Source organism: Brassica napus, chromosome A4 (genome assembly GCF_020379485.1).
Source record: "Brassica napus cultivar Da-Ae chromosome A4, Da-Ae, whole genome shotgun sequence".
Lineage (NCBI taxonomy): Eukaryota > Viridiplantae > Streptophyta > Magnoliopsida > Brassicales > Brassicaceae > Brassica > Brassica napus.
In genome coordinates, this window is record NC_063437.1 from 7,485,888 (window position 1) to 7,502,480 (window position 16,593).

The following is a 16,593-nucleotide window of genomic DNA, read 5'->3' on the forward strand; positions in this document are numbered from 1 at the left end:
CGGGCGATAGCATTACAGAGTAGACGAGAATGCTTGTCTCGAACTCGGTCGCTACGTAGCGACCGAGTGGGACGCGTGCTTGGTCGCTACGTAGCGACCGAGCTTGGCTCGAACTCGGTCGCTACGTAGCGACCGGGCAGTGTGCATGCTTGGTCGTTGCGTAGCGATCGTGCTTGGCTTGTCCGTGGTCCGATGGCCATACTTGAGCTTGTCCGTGGCCGATTTGGATACATGTCCATTGCCTTCGGACAATCGGTATTTAGTGGTTCGATTGAGATTTGAACAAGATTTTACCGCAAGGCTCTTCGTAAAGATTTCTTTATGCAGATTACTTTTCGTAAAAACGTTCATGCTGATTTTTACGGACTTTCAGACATTGATTCCATCGTGACCGATTTTGACCCCAACAACTTGTTTAACACCCGATCAAACCACCCTAGGATATCATTTTAATCATCTGAAATCTTTAATTAATCTTGTTACTTACTTGTCAGGATACACAAATCTTAAAACCCCCACATTGTCTTAGCTTCATATTGATCCTACAGAAATAAAGTGTAATCCTTGGTCTCTATGGATTTGATCCTAAAGTGCTATATCGACATACCATTTGATTGTGGTAGTGTGCACATTAGGTTAATTGGTGTGCGTATACACGTTATATCAATTGGGCGCTGTTGCCGAGGACCAGCTTATTTCCTTTATTTTTCAGTTATATATTTAGTCTAAGACCTCCGACTTGCTCTATCCTATTTGTTGCAGCTAATGCTCCAAGTGCATGACCATTATACATATTCGAAGAAACACACAAGGAGAATTAGTTACGCTTACTAACCAGGAGCTGGCAAGGTTAGAAAGACAGAACATACAACAACAAAGGCCAAACAACACCAAAATGGGTGATCAAGGCCATCAAGATGATCTCGCTGCAGCAATGCAACTCATGCAGCAGCAGATGCAATAGTTGCAGCAGAGCATCCAAGCTCAGCAGGATGCTGCTTAGAAGGCTCCTCCAATCGGGCAGATAAACCTTCCTTGCAACATCCCTACTACTCGTTCTGCCATAGTTCTTCCACCCTGCCTCAGACAGGACTTCGAGATCAAGCCTGCTTTGATCGGTCTAGTACAGAGAAAGGTATTCTCTAGTCTCAAATACAAAATTCCAATGGAGCATATTGAGAGCTTCGAAAAAGTCTGCAGTTTCACTCGCGCAAATGGTGTTCCACCAGACTACATCAGGTGCATATTATTCTCATTCTCTCTTGATGGAAAAGGTGCACGGTGGTTGAAGTATCTCCCTACTGGCTCTCTCGCTTCATGGGAACATGTCCGATCAGCGTTCCTCAACCATTTCTACTCTAAGGCGAGAACAACTGCATTGAGGAACAAGCCACCTCCTTCAGACATCTCATTGATGAGCCTTTCTTCGACGCATGGGAGCGTTTCAATGACTATCGCAGAGAATGTCCTCACCATGGATTTTGATGATGGCTACCTCTTGGAAATTTTCTATGATGGAGTTGACTGGGAATTTCAGAGTGCTATGAACTCTGACAACAATGGAGACTTCATGACTCAGACCACTGATGGAGCATTTGAGCTGATTGAGAACATTGGATCTATCTCAGCCAATAAGAACGAGGAGAGTGATTGCTCCAAGAAAGGGAACAATTCTGACACCTAGAAGATAGATGAGCTGACTATCAAGGTTGATCTGATCATCTACTGAAAAATAACCAAGGGCACGTCTTCAGCATGGAGCAAGCTACGGCCGGGCAGATTCAGAACCAGATCCAGCGACAACCGTAGAACAATCGGCAAGGTGTTCCAGCTACTGGGAACAGTCAACCAGATGAGCTGAAGGGTATGGGTATGATGATGCAACAGCTGTTGCAGGGTATGCTGATTCAGAGCAAAGCACTGAATCAGGTTTCTACAGACATCAACAACAGGATGGACAACATGTTCACGGAGCTGAATGCAAAGTATGATATGTGAGCAACCACATCAAGAGGATTGATGTTCAGCTTGCTCAAACAGCTGAGAGTGTTAAGAGGCAGCAAGGTATGCTTCCTGGAAAGAGTGCGATGAATCCTAGGGTTGAGTACTGTAATGCAACAGAGCTGAGATGTGAGAAAGATAAGAGAAAAGAACCAGAGTAACTGTCTGCTGAGACTGCTCTAGGCGCAGAAGAGAGAACATAGTAGCCTGCTAGCTCTGAAATGCAAACCTGCTGAGACTCCACCAGTGCGATTCTATGTTCCTAAGGTTTCCTATCTGATTCTACCTAAACATCTGATGGATCCTATTAGTGCAGAGCAGCTAACTGGGTTTAGGAATATGGTGAGAAGGCTTCCTTAAAATATCTCATTTGAATATGCTTCGGAGATTCAGCCATTGCATATGTTCTTCAAAAATTGCAGGGAATCTCAGGAGGAAATCAAGGCACTCTTTAGTGAAGCACTGACACCATCGCTGAAGGTACTGCCTAAGGTTGATGACCCTGGAAAATTTGTTTTTCCTTGTTCCATTACTAGAGTGGAATTCAAGGAAGCTCTTTGTGATTCTGGGTCTATTGTGAACCTTGTCTCAAAAGCGATTGTAGACGAGCTAGGCATTTTTGATGTTGAGCCTTCTTAGGTGAAGCTGGCTTTTGCAAACTCTTCCGTGGCAGTCCCTTATGGAACCATTCGCAATCTTCCTGTCCAGGTTGGGGACTGTGTGCTCCATACCGACTTTCAAGTTATTGAGATGAGGAAGGATCATGAGATGCCTCTGATCTTTGGAAGGTCATTTATGGCTACAGTGGGAGCAATTGTCGGCATACCTAATAAGAGAGTCTCCTTCTCCAATATAAACAATAAGGTTTTCTACAAGGCTGTCCCAACCAGATCACAAATCCGATACGCCTCCTGCATCTCAATGGTCAGTACAGAACAGCCAAAAATTGATCCAAAGAAGGAGTTTGGTGATAAGAGTGAGATCAAAGGATTTATGGATGAAGATCCTCACACTGATACCAAGAAAGTCAGTGGAAATGCAAAGGTGAAGAAAAAGTCCAGAAGAAAAGGGTCAAGGGTGATCCTACAATGACTTTGATACCTCGCTTGTGTGATGAGAAATTCATTGAGTATGAGGTAAAGTGCAAGGGTACCTCTAAACCTTTCTCTAAAGTCAGAGTAGTTCTCACACTTGAGCTGAAAGAGAAAGGAGAAGCTGTTGTGAAGGGGTTGCTGAGCAGAGTTCTGAAGCTGAACATGTCTGATTGTGGAGCTTTTTTTGGAACAAGCCCTCATGCTCAACCCGACTGACCCTTGTCACCCAGTTAAGCTAGTGACTTAAACCAAGCGCTTGGTGGGAGGCAACCCACTGGTAAGTGTAAATATAACTTGGTTTTGTTTTTGTTTGCATATTTTCGTTTTAGTTTATTGAGTCTCAGGTCAAAAAGCAGACAAATCCGAGATACTTAAAAATTATGGGTTGTGAAAGAGCGACTGCTCCACGCGGAGATCTTGTGATGGAACACTCAGAATTTTCGTGGAGCACCCGCTCCACTCAGGTAAGTATCTCACAAAAAAATGTTTATTCTAGTTTTCACCTTTTCTCTGATTTATTTTCACACCAGGGACGTTGTGAAGTAAGTCTGGGGGATGGTTTTCGTCGTTTACTAACTTGTTTCTTTCGTTTGTTTTTCTTTTGAGTCAGTTTAAGGCAATTGTTAGGGTCAAAAATGGTTATCTTGAAATCAATGGTTAAGGATACTATTTGGGAAAGTTTTTCATAATGATTTTGATTTTTAAATACTTGGAAAGACTTATCAGAAACACCGAAACAACCAGTCGTCTTAAATATGCTTGGAGCAATCATACCGAACTCACAGACCGCTCGACGATCGTCGAGTGGTCGGCCCAAGCAGGCCACTCGTTGATCAACGAGTAGTCCGAGCATCGGTCGGCCCAAGAAGGCGACTCGACGATTGTCGAGTGGTCCGACCATCGAACAACTCCACGGTCGTCGAGTGGTCGACCCAAGCAGGCCACTCGACGATCGTCGAGTGATTGGACTATCAAACCACTCGACGATCATCGAGTGGTCGGCCCAAGCAGGCCACTCGATGATCGTCGAGTGGTCTGTCCCTAAACGCCGATCCAACCCGAAACTGTCAGGACGACACCAATTCATGCACTCTCGTCTAAACCTCGATACGACCTCTTACGAACTACGACTATATTGTCCCTTACTCCATCCTAAGTGGAGTTGTCGTCGAGACATTAAGATAAAACTGCGGTAACTTATTCGAAAATCATAATAAACGTGATAAGTCCAAAATCAGCCCAAAGAGGTCTAAAACGGGACTAAAAGACCACTTACGATTTTATTCGGTAAAAGCCCATCAGTACTACAACGGTTTATATTTTATCCGTAAGAAAGGATAAATATTAAATTTCCGAAGATAATTATGAAGATCGAGGAAAATGGAATATTTCCGAAAGATGCTAAAGTTGGCCAAATGGCATAACATGAAAGCTTAAATCGACCTTGAAGTGAGTATATAAGGAGTTCTAGGCGAGCCACAAAGGAGAACTTTTTCAGAGCAAACTTAACACTTAGAACATTTAGGCAACTTTCCTTTTTTATTATTTCGAGCTACGACTCAACTAGGTTTTGCAGTCTTAGGTTGTTAGAACTAGGAATCTCGCCGATAGCTCTCATAGCTGAGGCTTCTACCTTGTTGTAACGCTCATATGCGAATTCGAATATTAGTCGACACGGGCAGTTCGGCTGATATTATCTTCAAGAGCACCGTCGAGAGAATGGAAATCAATCCATCCCAAATCCCGGGACCTTCGTCGCTGCTACATGGGCTATCGGGGGAAGTGACCATGACTCTCGGTTCGATTAACCTCTGCGTAAAAGCTGGAAGTGTGGAAAAGGGCGTGGAGTTCCTGGTTGTCGACCGCCCAGGGTCCTACAACGCGATCGTAGGAACTTCATGGATGAATTCCATGCAAGCAGTTCCATCGACCTACCATCTTTGTCTTAAGTATCGAACACTATTCGGAATCGAGACTATCTATGGAGACCTTAAGGCATCGCAAGTTTGCTTCGCCTCCGAACTAAAACGGAAAAGCTTGGTCACAGACGCTCTGTCCAAAAAGAAACAGAAATCAACTTCTGTCAAGGAAAGCTTGGCAGGAGACGAAACAAAGATCTTTTGGCAGATACAAAAAACAAAGGCTTTGGACGAGAAGCGTGAACCAACTTGCGAACCTATAATCTCGGTGATGTGCCACAGTCCACGGATCATTACATGGAACCAGCTCAGCATGGAGTTCAGAACGTTCTGAACATTTCAACCATGGTTCATCTTTTTCACCGTACCAGACTTGACTTGGATCATGCCAGACTTGACAAGGATCATGCAAGACTTGACGTGAATCATGCCAAACTTGACAAGGATCATGTCAGACTTGACTTGGATCATGCCAGACTTAAATTGGATCATGAGGTTTCACAAAATGATCTAGACTTCTATCTTTTGGCTCGATTGGCTCGTACTGCATGTACCGACGACCGTGCTGATGATCTCTCTACTTTGTTCGATCCGATCATGGACTTTTCCTTTGGAAATTTATCTAGAAGGAGGGGGGGGGGGTTACGGATAAATCTAACTCACAGCCACAACACCCCCAATCGGAAGACGTTATGACCGACTCGACTGACGGCAGCGTCATCACATTCGAGGAACGGGCAACGGAAAAACAAGCCAAACCTCGTAATGATCTCCTTGTGATTGAACTTACCATCCAAAATATCGATGTCACAAGGATATTAGTTGACACAGGCAGTTCGGCTGATATTATCTTCAAGAGCACCGTCAAGAGAATGGAAATCAATCCATCCCAAATCACTGGACCTTCGTTGCCGCTACATGGGCTCTCGGGGGAAGTGACCATGACTCTCGGTTCGATTAACCTCTGCGTAAAAGCTGGAAGTGTGGAAAAGGGCGTGGAGTTCCTGGTTGTCGACCGCCCAGGGTCCTACAACGCGATCATAAGAACTTCATGGATGAATTCCATGCAAGCAGTTCCATCGACCTACCATCTTTGTCTTAAGTATCGAACACTATTCGGAATCGAGACTATCTATGGAGACCTTAAGGCATCGCAAGTTTGCTTCGCCTCCGAACTAAAACGGAAAAGCTTGGTCACAGACGCTCTGTCCAAAAAGAAACAGAAATCAACTTCTGTCAAGGAAAGCTTGGCAGGAGACGAAACAAAGATCTTTTGGCAGATACAAAAAACAAAGGCTTTGGACGAGAAGCGTGAACCAACTTGCGAACCTATAATCTCGGTGATGTGCCACAGTCCACGGATCATTACATGGAACCAGCTCAGCATGGAGTTCAGAACGTTCTGAACATTTCAACCAAGGTTCATCTTTTTCACCGTACCAGACTTGACTTGGATCATGCCAGACTTGACAAGGATCATGCAAGACTTGACGTGAATCATGCCAAACTTGACAAGGATCATGTCAGACTTGACTTGGATCATGCCAGACTTAACTTGGATCATGAGGTTTCACAAAATGATCTAGACTTCTATCTTTTGGCTCGATTGGCTCGTACTGCATGTACCGACGACCGTGCTGATGATCTCTCTACTTTGTTCGATCCGATCATGGACTTTTCCTTTGGAAATTTATCTAGAAGGAGGGGGGGGGGGGTTACGGATAAATCTAACTCACAGCCACAACACCCCCAATCGGAAGACGTTATGACCGACTCGACTGACGGCAGCGTCATCACATTCGAGGAACGGGCAATGGAAAAACAAGCCAAACCTCGTAATGATCTCCTTGTGATTGAACTTACCATCCAAAATATCGATGTCACACGGATATTAGTCGACACAGGCAGTTCGGCTGATATTATCTTCAAGAGCACCGTCAAGAGAATGGAAATCAATCCATCCCAAATCACTGGACCTTCGTCGCCGCTACATGGGCTCTCGGGGGAAGTGACCATGACTCTCGGTTTGATTAACCTCTGCGTAAAAGCTGGAAGTGTGGAAAAGGACGTGGAGTTCCTGGTTGTCGACCACCCAGCGTCCTACAACGCGATCGTAGGAACTTCATGGATGAATTCCATGCAAGCAATTCCATCGACCTACCATCTTTGTCTTAAGTATCGAACACTATTCGGAATCGAGACTATCTATGGAGACCTTAAGGCATCGCAAGTTTGCTTCGCCTCCGAACTAAAACGGAAAAGCTTGGTCACATACGCTCTGTCCAAAAAGAAACAGAAATCAACTTCTGTCAAGGAAAGCTTGGCAGGAGACGAAACAAAGATCTTTTGGCAGATACAAAAAACAAAGGCTTTGGACGAGAAGCGTGAACCAACTTGCAAACCTGTAATCTCGGTGATGTGCCACAGTCCACGGATCATTACATGGAACCAGATCAGCATGGAGTTCAGAACGTTCTGAACATTTCAACCAAGGTTCATGTTTTTCACCGTACCAGACTTGACTTGGATCATGCCAGACTTGACAAGGATCATGCAAGACTTGACGTGGATCATGCCAGACTTGACTTGGATCTTGCCAAACTTGACAAGGATCATGTCAGACTTGACTTGGATCATGCCAGACTTAACTTGGATCATGAGGTTCCACAAAATGATCGAGACTTCTATCTTTTGGCTCGATTGGCTCGTACTGCATGGACCGACGACCGTGCTGATGATCTCTCTACTTTGTTCGATCCGATCATGGACATTTCCTTTGGAAATTTATCAAAGGCAAGGATCCTTAAGCTATCAGAAGACTTGGGCTTTGTTGGAACACAACTTGTCCGATCAGAACGTCCTGCGGCCCTTGCTGATCGTCCCACCTATGTGTTGATCCTTACCGCTTTGGACTTAGCTGGTTCGGATACATTTGGACAGAAGCCGAACGGTCACTTTGACTAGTCTTCTCTCTATATTTCCGTGTAATGACTTGATCTAGATCTACTTTTCTATTTAATTCCTAGATCTAGAAAACTCTATAAGGACGAAACTCTTTCATTTTAATAAATCAGAAAATCGATTTTTTCTAAAGTTTGAGTTAAACTCTTTGTTCTTCGTTTAAGAACTTGTTCTTAGTTTCTTGGTGATTCATATCCAAGTAAACACTTCCTCAAATCGTTGGTCTTGTGAGTCATATCAAGCAACGACGAGAGATCCTTCACTTGGTGGTCTTGTGAGTCATATCAAGCACCATTTGGAGTCGGGAATATCGAAGGCCTTTCCGCAACCTTCATGAGACCCTTCAATCCACCAGTTCTCCTTCCGGAGTTCATATCAAATCTGATCCATTCGAGTGAGCCGATCTTAGGTCCTTCACTCGGTATGCCTAGATCGGAGCTAACCTCTGCGAGCCTCTAAAAACGAAACTTTTGTCCTGCTTGAAAAAGAACATCCGCACGTTCGCCTGGAACGCAGAAGATATGCCAGGAATCGACATTAACGTAACATGTCACAAACTCAACATCGACCCAACCTTCAAACCAGTAAAACAGAAGAGACGAAAGTTGGGACCAGAACGCACGAAAGCCGTTAACGACAAGGTCGAAAAGCTACTCAAAGTGGGATCGATAACCGAAGTAAGGTATCCGGATTGGCTCGCCAACCCTGTTGTAGTCAAAAAGAAAAACGGCAAGTGGCGGGTTGATATACCATGGATTTCACCTATTTATAGTTATGGTATATAAGTGTTTTAAGATATATTTATCATGTTTTAGAGTCTTTTCAAAGCAATTACAGGTTCAATACTTGATAGAAGGAAATGATGCTTTTGGGACATTTTGGAGTACTTTTACGCATAGAGAATCGATCGACGCTTGAGAGCAACATCGATCGACCAGTGCCAATTATAATCGATCGACGGCCTCTCAGCTTCATCGACCGATATTGGATCACTTGAGGATTAATCACGAAATTAGAAGACTTCAGTTCCAAAAAGTTTATTAATTGCAACCTAAGCCCTTAGCCGTCGGCGAGGCTATATGTACTAGATGTTTGTATCATTTTAGAGACAGACTTGCCTAAAGACCTTGTTTGGAGAAGAAGCAATTTGGCTACCATTAGAAGAGCTTAGGATTGGAGAGATAGATCTGAGACTGCATAATAGAGAAGATCTTGAACTCCTTCATTTCTATTACTCTTACATGCTCTATTCAATATTTCATTTGAGTTTTATTCAAACCATCATAACTTTGTCTCTCATGAATATGTCTGAGTAAATCCAATTGTTATATTTAGGTTTCTCATAAAGGTTGAAAGTATGTGTTGATAATAAGACTGTTATAATGGTGTTTTGATTGTTCTTTCATGCTTGTTGAGCTTAGTGCTAAAATTAGGATTGATCACCCTCATTTTAGATCTTGGGATTAATTGAGATAACTAACTGTTACCCTCAATACCTGAAATAGCCAGCGTGATCTAACTGACTAGATAACAACGAGAGTTGGTGATATACCTTGGATTTGACACGTTTTCATCTAAGGTATATAGGTGTTTTACTATATATATATATCTATGTTTTCCACTCTTCTAGGTATGTTTTCAGGTTCAGGTACTGCATTTCAGAGTAAAACTATGACTTTGGAGCATTTTGGAGCTTAAAAGACATTTCATCCGAGCTTACCATGTAGAGGTTGACGAGAGGAAGAACAATCGATTGATGCACATCCAGTGCTGTCGATCGACACCATGAGTTGCCTCGATAAATGAAGATTAATATCGATCGATGCACACAAGTACCATTGATCGATGTCGAGACATTGGACATGCGACATTTTGGATCCAGCATACTTGAAGCCCAAGTCCAAGCTAAATTACGAAAATGCCCTGACGAGTTTTTAACCTAGTAGATTATATACTGCCTAAGTGTTTTGACGGCAGAGAGAGCTTTTTGTTACAGTTTTACTTTGAGAGAGAGAAAGAGAGAGAGAGAGAGAGAGAGAGAGAGAGAGAGTTTTGGAGAGAAGATCACTTGTGATTGAAACTCCTTGTTTTTATTTCTTTTCATCTATACTATGAATTCTCATTTCTTCATTATCATGAATTGCTTTGCTATGTCTGAGTAGTTCATTTATTAGATCCAGGGTTCACATAGGTTTGCGGGATTAGCCCAAACTATAGATCTGCCTTGTTGTGATATTCATGATAGATTTGTATTCATTGCTTGTTTTAGCCTTGCTAACTAGAACATGATCATAGGATTGCATACTCAAGCACCCTTGTTATCCCATCCTGACATCTATATATCATATTAGGACTACTAGAGAGGGCTAACCGCAATTTAGTATCTTAATAGGGCATATCATACTCGCGCATAGGCCTGGCTAGAACCCGTCGATCGATGTCCTCAACTGACTATCGGTCGACGTAGGTAAAGGTGTATCGGTCGACGTCCCTATAGGACCATCGATCGACACTCTTTTGTTGTCAACATACTAACCGTTGAGACACGAGATCTAGCTTGTTAACCAGTGAAACATGCGACAGCTGATCACTGAGTTAAGCGGTTGAGCTCTATCATATCATGCATGCAGCAAATAGGCATCTATAGTATAATCTCCAACACCTGAATAGTGGTTCTGCATCTAAACATTTACAACCAAGTTACATTTACTATTTACTTCGCTTGTTACTATTGCTATTTCATTTAAACATTTACAACTCTTAGAATTAATAAACACTAGATTTGATTGTTCCCTAGCTCCTTGTGGATTCGATCCCTAAGTACTACATCTGAACCTCTTTTGGTGAGAGTAACATTCCTTAGGGTAATTTGAGTGGTATCAGTTGGTCTAGAAGATTAGAGAACAGCTTCAAACCTTCTCGCAAGGCTTGCTAGAAGAACCGTCGATCGACGCGACTATCATTGTGTCGATCGATTGTTTGAAAGGTGTATCGAACAATGTGCATCAAGTCACATTGATCGACTCTAATTCGTGATCAAAAGACGACAGTTGAGATCCTAGATCTAGTAAAGAAAACCCATCTGGTTTTATCATTGTTTGAGTTCAAAAACCGTCAAACCCTTCATGATAATTTGCCTAAGTCTAGCTATTTTCCCATCTTTAAAACAACTTCAACTTAAACCGCCGAACAATTACCTTGTTCGACTCATCATTTACTGCTTTTAAACAAATAAACCTCTTATTCTATCTTTATTTCTAATACCTTAGATCTGTTGAGTAATCCTAGAGTCCTTGTGGATTCGATCCCTAAGTATTGCATCTGAACCTCTTATTTGAGAGAGTAATTCACTTTTAGGGTAATTTGAGTGATATCAAATTTGGCGCCGTTGCCGGGGACTCTTTCTTATTACCATTAGATTTAATTTAGAATTTAGTATAGACTTGTTACGATAAACTTGCTAAGTTTTCTTTCTTTCCCTGTCCACGCATACACTAAGAATGGAGAACATAGAACTCGGTCGAGCATCGATCGACGAAGATGTTATGCTATCGAGCGATGTGGAGACCGAAGAATCGACTGACACGGAGCTCCCGACATCGATCGACACCGCCCAGCCGGAAGCAGGTAAGTCTTCTCTTACCGAGCTTACTAATGTGGAAGTAGTCCAAACAGAACCAATAGGTCAATTAAGCAATGAGACTAGCTAAACTAAACTGGGGACTGAAATTCCTGTTGAGATAAATCCCACCTTGATTTAAGGTGAAGAAATAAGATTGCCCTTGCAAGACTACCTAAACCCTGGTAGAACCTATTCCAATAGGTCCGCTATTAAAATACCAGGAGACGATACCAAGAAATCTAAGTTCAACGCAGATTACTAGTGTATGGTTCGTCGAAACCCATTCTGTGGATCTCTTTCAGAGCACCCGCAAGATCACATCGAAGCTTTGGAAGAATTAATCCCAGATGAATACAATCGTAGAAAACTATTCTCATTTTCCCTAGAGGGAGAAGCTCTCAGATGGCTAAACTGTTTAGCAACAGGATCCCTTACTTGTTGGGAAGAGATTAGAAACACCTTCCTTAAGAAATGTTTCGATGATTAGCGCTACTGGGAAGTAAGGAGACAAATCTTTACATTCCGCCAAGATCCACGTGAATCGTTTAAAAACACATGGGGAAGATTCCGGAGCTATGAACTTGAATGCCCCCATCATGGTTATTCAGAACCACAACTCCTTAACATCTTCTGTGGAGGTGTTAATTTGAGCTACAAAACTACAATCGACACGGCGAGTGAAGGAAATTTCGTCACTAGGAGCCCCAAAGATGCTAGAAGCCTTATCGAAAACGTAGCCACGGGAAAATCCTATTAAAAGATGGATGAAGAAATAGAAAATTCGATAAATTTAGAAGATAATTCAGATTTGGTAGAGATCAAAAATTCCCTCAATTCACTTCATTCTTTTCTTCAAAATCAGCACCGATCTGATATAGCCCAGATCGAAAATGATGCCTTGTCTGATATGAAAAATCAATTAGAAGAAGAAACGAGCTATTCAGACCCTTATCTCGTGTTTAACATTGATAGCTTCACCCAATCCTATGACATTGCTGTGAAATCACGCACTAGAAAGGAGAAGTTCAATATCAGACAAGCCCTTACTGGAAACCGTAAAAAAAAAGTCAGATTTTTGCGGAAAATAAATATAATTTACGGAAAGTTAATGGAGAAAGCAGATTCTTTGAGTGAACTTATCCGAAAATTAGAAAGTCAAGAAGCTGAAATTGCGACTGCCATTAAAAGAGAAACATGACGTCTTCCTGGGAGGACTGATTTAAACCCGAGACGTCAAGTCAGTGCCGTAATGTTGCATAGCAGAAAACGTCTCGTAACAAACACGAAGAACAATACCGAAATTGGCAAATCTGCCAATGCTGATGAAACAAGCAAAAGCAATTCTTAGCCTATACTTCTTGATGACCCCGACCCAAAACCTTCTCGCGAAAACAGGAAGTCTACCGCTGAAAAAGATAAGGAAAAGACTATAGATTTAGAAGTAGAAGACGATTCGGAAATAGAGGCTGAAATCGATCGACAGTATGGTATCCACGTCGATCGACCGGTGAAGCCTGTCAACGATCAACATTCAGATAACCCTATCGATCGACGTTCTACTAAAGCCGAACCAACAATTGAAAGAGTCTATAAAACCCTACCCCCTTTTCCTCCTAAAACGCAAACTAAGAAATCATTAGAAAATGCGATCTGCAAGAAAGCGTTGGATAGAATTACTGTGGAGATGTCCCTTAGTGATGCTATAAAAATTGCACATTCGATAAAGAAGTATATGAAGGATATGATGACTCCAAACTATCCAACTGCAGAACAAAGCATGATGATGGTGTCAGAGGAAGTAAGTGCCATGATTCAAGGAGAAACTCCAACTAAGAGGCATGATCCTGGTAGTTTCGTCCTAGATTGCAATATACAAGACACGCGGTTTCCTCGATCACTATGTGATCTTAGCTCTAGCGTGAATCTCATGCCTTACTCCGTTGCAGTAACCTTGGGATACAATGAGTTTATGTCAACTCTGATTACCCTAGTTCTGGCCGATGGGTCTATCAGGGTACCCGTAGGGATACTCGAAGATATTCCCGTGAAAATTAATGATTGCTTCGTGCCTACGGATTTTGTTGTGTTAAAATACAGACAGAAACCAAAAGACCCCCTCATTCTGGGTCGACCATTCCTAGCTACAGCTGGAGCGATCATTGATGTGAAAGAAGGATGAATAAATTTGAAGATCGGGTACATCTCGATGACCTTTGATATGGAAAAGCTAATCAAGAGACACTTTATAGATGACCATGCCTTCTATGTAGAAGAGGTTTCTGGGCTGGAAAAGGAATCTTTCATAGACATGTGCTCAGACGGCCAATTAGAAAACGCTCTTACCTATATCGAAAAGGAAATCTTCAGCATAGATATTAGGACAGATGATTATGTGCGACTGATGGACGCAAGCATCGAGGTTGCAAACATCGAAGAAGATGATGACTCAGACATTATCGTCGATCGATATCTCAGAGAAGCCATCGATCGACAACCATCGTCATTATTTAATTGGTCTAAAGACAAGGCACCAAAGGTTGAATTAAAACCCCTCCCCACTGGTCTTAAATACGCATTTCTTTATGACAAATCCTACCCTGTTATTGTCAACGCCAATCTCACTAGCGGAGACATCGATAGAGCAGCAAAGGAGATTAAATCTGAATCTAAAGGAAGTAGTCAAAAAGGAAATTATTAAACTCCTAGATGCTGGAGTTATCTACCCTATTTCGGATAGTAAATAGGTAAATCCCGTACATGTTGTACCCAAAAAGGGAAGTATTACAGTAGTGAAGAACGAAAACGATGAACTGATCCCGACTCGTACCGTCACTGGACATCGGATGTGTATCGACTATAGGAAATTAAATGCTGCTACTAGGAAAGATCACTTTCTCCTGCCCTTTATTGATCAAATGCTGGAGCGATTAGCCAATCACCAGTATTATTGTTTCCTTGATGGATATTCCGGATTTTTCCAAATTCCCATACATCCTGATGATTAAGAGAAGACAACTTTTACATGTTCCTATGGAACATTTGCGTATCGTAGAATGCTATTTGGTCTTTGTAATGCTCCCGCCACTTTCCAACGTTGCATGATGTCAATCTTTACAGACATGATCGAGAACTTTATGGAAGTCTTTATGGATGACTTTTCAGTCTACGGATCAAACTTTAAGAGTTGCCTCAATAATTTATGCAGGATATTGGAAATATGCGAAGAAAAGAACTTTGTCCTAAATTGGGAAAAATGTCATTTTATGGTAACGATGGTATCATATTAGGACATAAGGTTTCCGCCGCTGGTATAGAGGTAGATAGAGCTAAAATCGAGGTGATGACCGGTCTGCCAGCACCCAAAAATGTAAAAGATGTGCGAAGTTTTCTCGGACACGCCGGATTTTATAGAAGATTTATACAAGACTTTAGCAAAATTGCTAGACCTTTAAATAACCTCGTGCAAGGAAGTAATGTTCGACTTTACCCCAGAATACATGAAAGCTTTCGAGGACTTAAAGAAATCCCTTATAACTGCCCCCGTCGTTCAAGCCCCCAACTGGAATCTCCCTTTCGAGATCATGTGTGATGCGAGTGATTTTGCGATCGGAGCAGTTTTAGGCCAAAGAAAAGATAAAAAGCTGCATGCCATCTACTACGTCAGTCGTACGCTTGATGAAGCGCAACAGAATTACGCAACAACAGAAAAAGAACTACTCGCAGTAGTTTATGCATTTGAAAAATTCCGTCAATATCTAATTGGCACACGTGTGATAGTGCTCACTTACCACGCTGCCATTAAATATTTGATGCAAAAGAAAGATGCAAAACCTCGACTCATACGCTGGATTTTACTACTCCAAGAGTTTGATATTGAAATTAAGGATAAACGAGGAGTAGATAATGGACTCGCTGACCATCTTTCTCGGATCAGAATAGAGGATAATGTCCCTATAGACGATTTCTTCCCAATGGAGAACGTTCCACAAATAGACACATCCTTCGTAGGTCAAATATATCTCACTTCTGATGAGACATCGATTGATGCGACAGAGAACACATCGATCGATAACAACAGTATCGCAAAGCCTCGATTCCCTAGTAACCGCAATCACGGCACCTCGTCTATAAAAATAAATATCGACATAAAGGTTAACGTTGCTGGTGATAAAATAAATCCCGCACCTGATGAAAAATCGCAACGAGAGGTGCACGCAATTGGTAGGAACTTGAAAGATCGACCCTGGTATGCCGATATAGTCAACTATTTGGCAGCCAAAGTCGAGCCTGAAGAACTCAAGGGATATATGAGGAAGAAATTCTACAGAGAAGTTAGAAGATATCATTGGGATGAACCATACCTCTACATGCATTGCTCTGATGAAATATACAGACGATGCGTATCCGAAGCTGAAATTCCGGACATTATATACCAATGTCATGGATCTGACTATGCAGGACATTTTGCCACCTACAAAACGGTTTCGAAAATCCTTCAAGCAGGATTTTGGTGGCCGACAATTTTTCGCGATGTCCATGTATTTATAACACAATGTGACAGATGCCAAAGACGACGAAAAATCAGCAAAAGACACGAAATGGAACAGAAATTCATTCTGGAAGTAAAAGGCTTTGATTACTGGGGGATAGATTTCATGGGTCCTTTCCCATCCTCATACAGAAACAAGTATATACTAGTCGTTGTAGACTATGTATCCAAATGGGTTGAAGCAGTAGCTTCCCCAACCAATGACGCATCTGTAGTTATTAAGCTTTTCAAGAGCATAATCTTTCCGTGATTTGGAGTTCCTAGAATAGTCATTAGTGACGGTGGAACCCATTTCATCAATAAAGTCTTTGATGGATTGCTTAAAAAGAACAATGTTCAGCATATAGTAGCTACACCCTACCACCCACAAACCAGTGGACATGTAGAAGTCTCTAATCGGCAAATCAAAGAAATTTTATAGAAAACTGTAGGAATTTCCAGAAAGGA

General features: G+C 42.1%; 1 pseudogene; it reads right to left on the bottom strand.

Annotated features, from left to right (window-relative positions):
- Window positions 1–1,404: 1,404 nt before the first annotated feature.
- On the bottom strand, window positions 1,405–1,481 carry LOC125608496 (annotated as a pseudogene).
- Window positions 1,482–16,593: the final 15,112 nt, after the last annotated feature.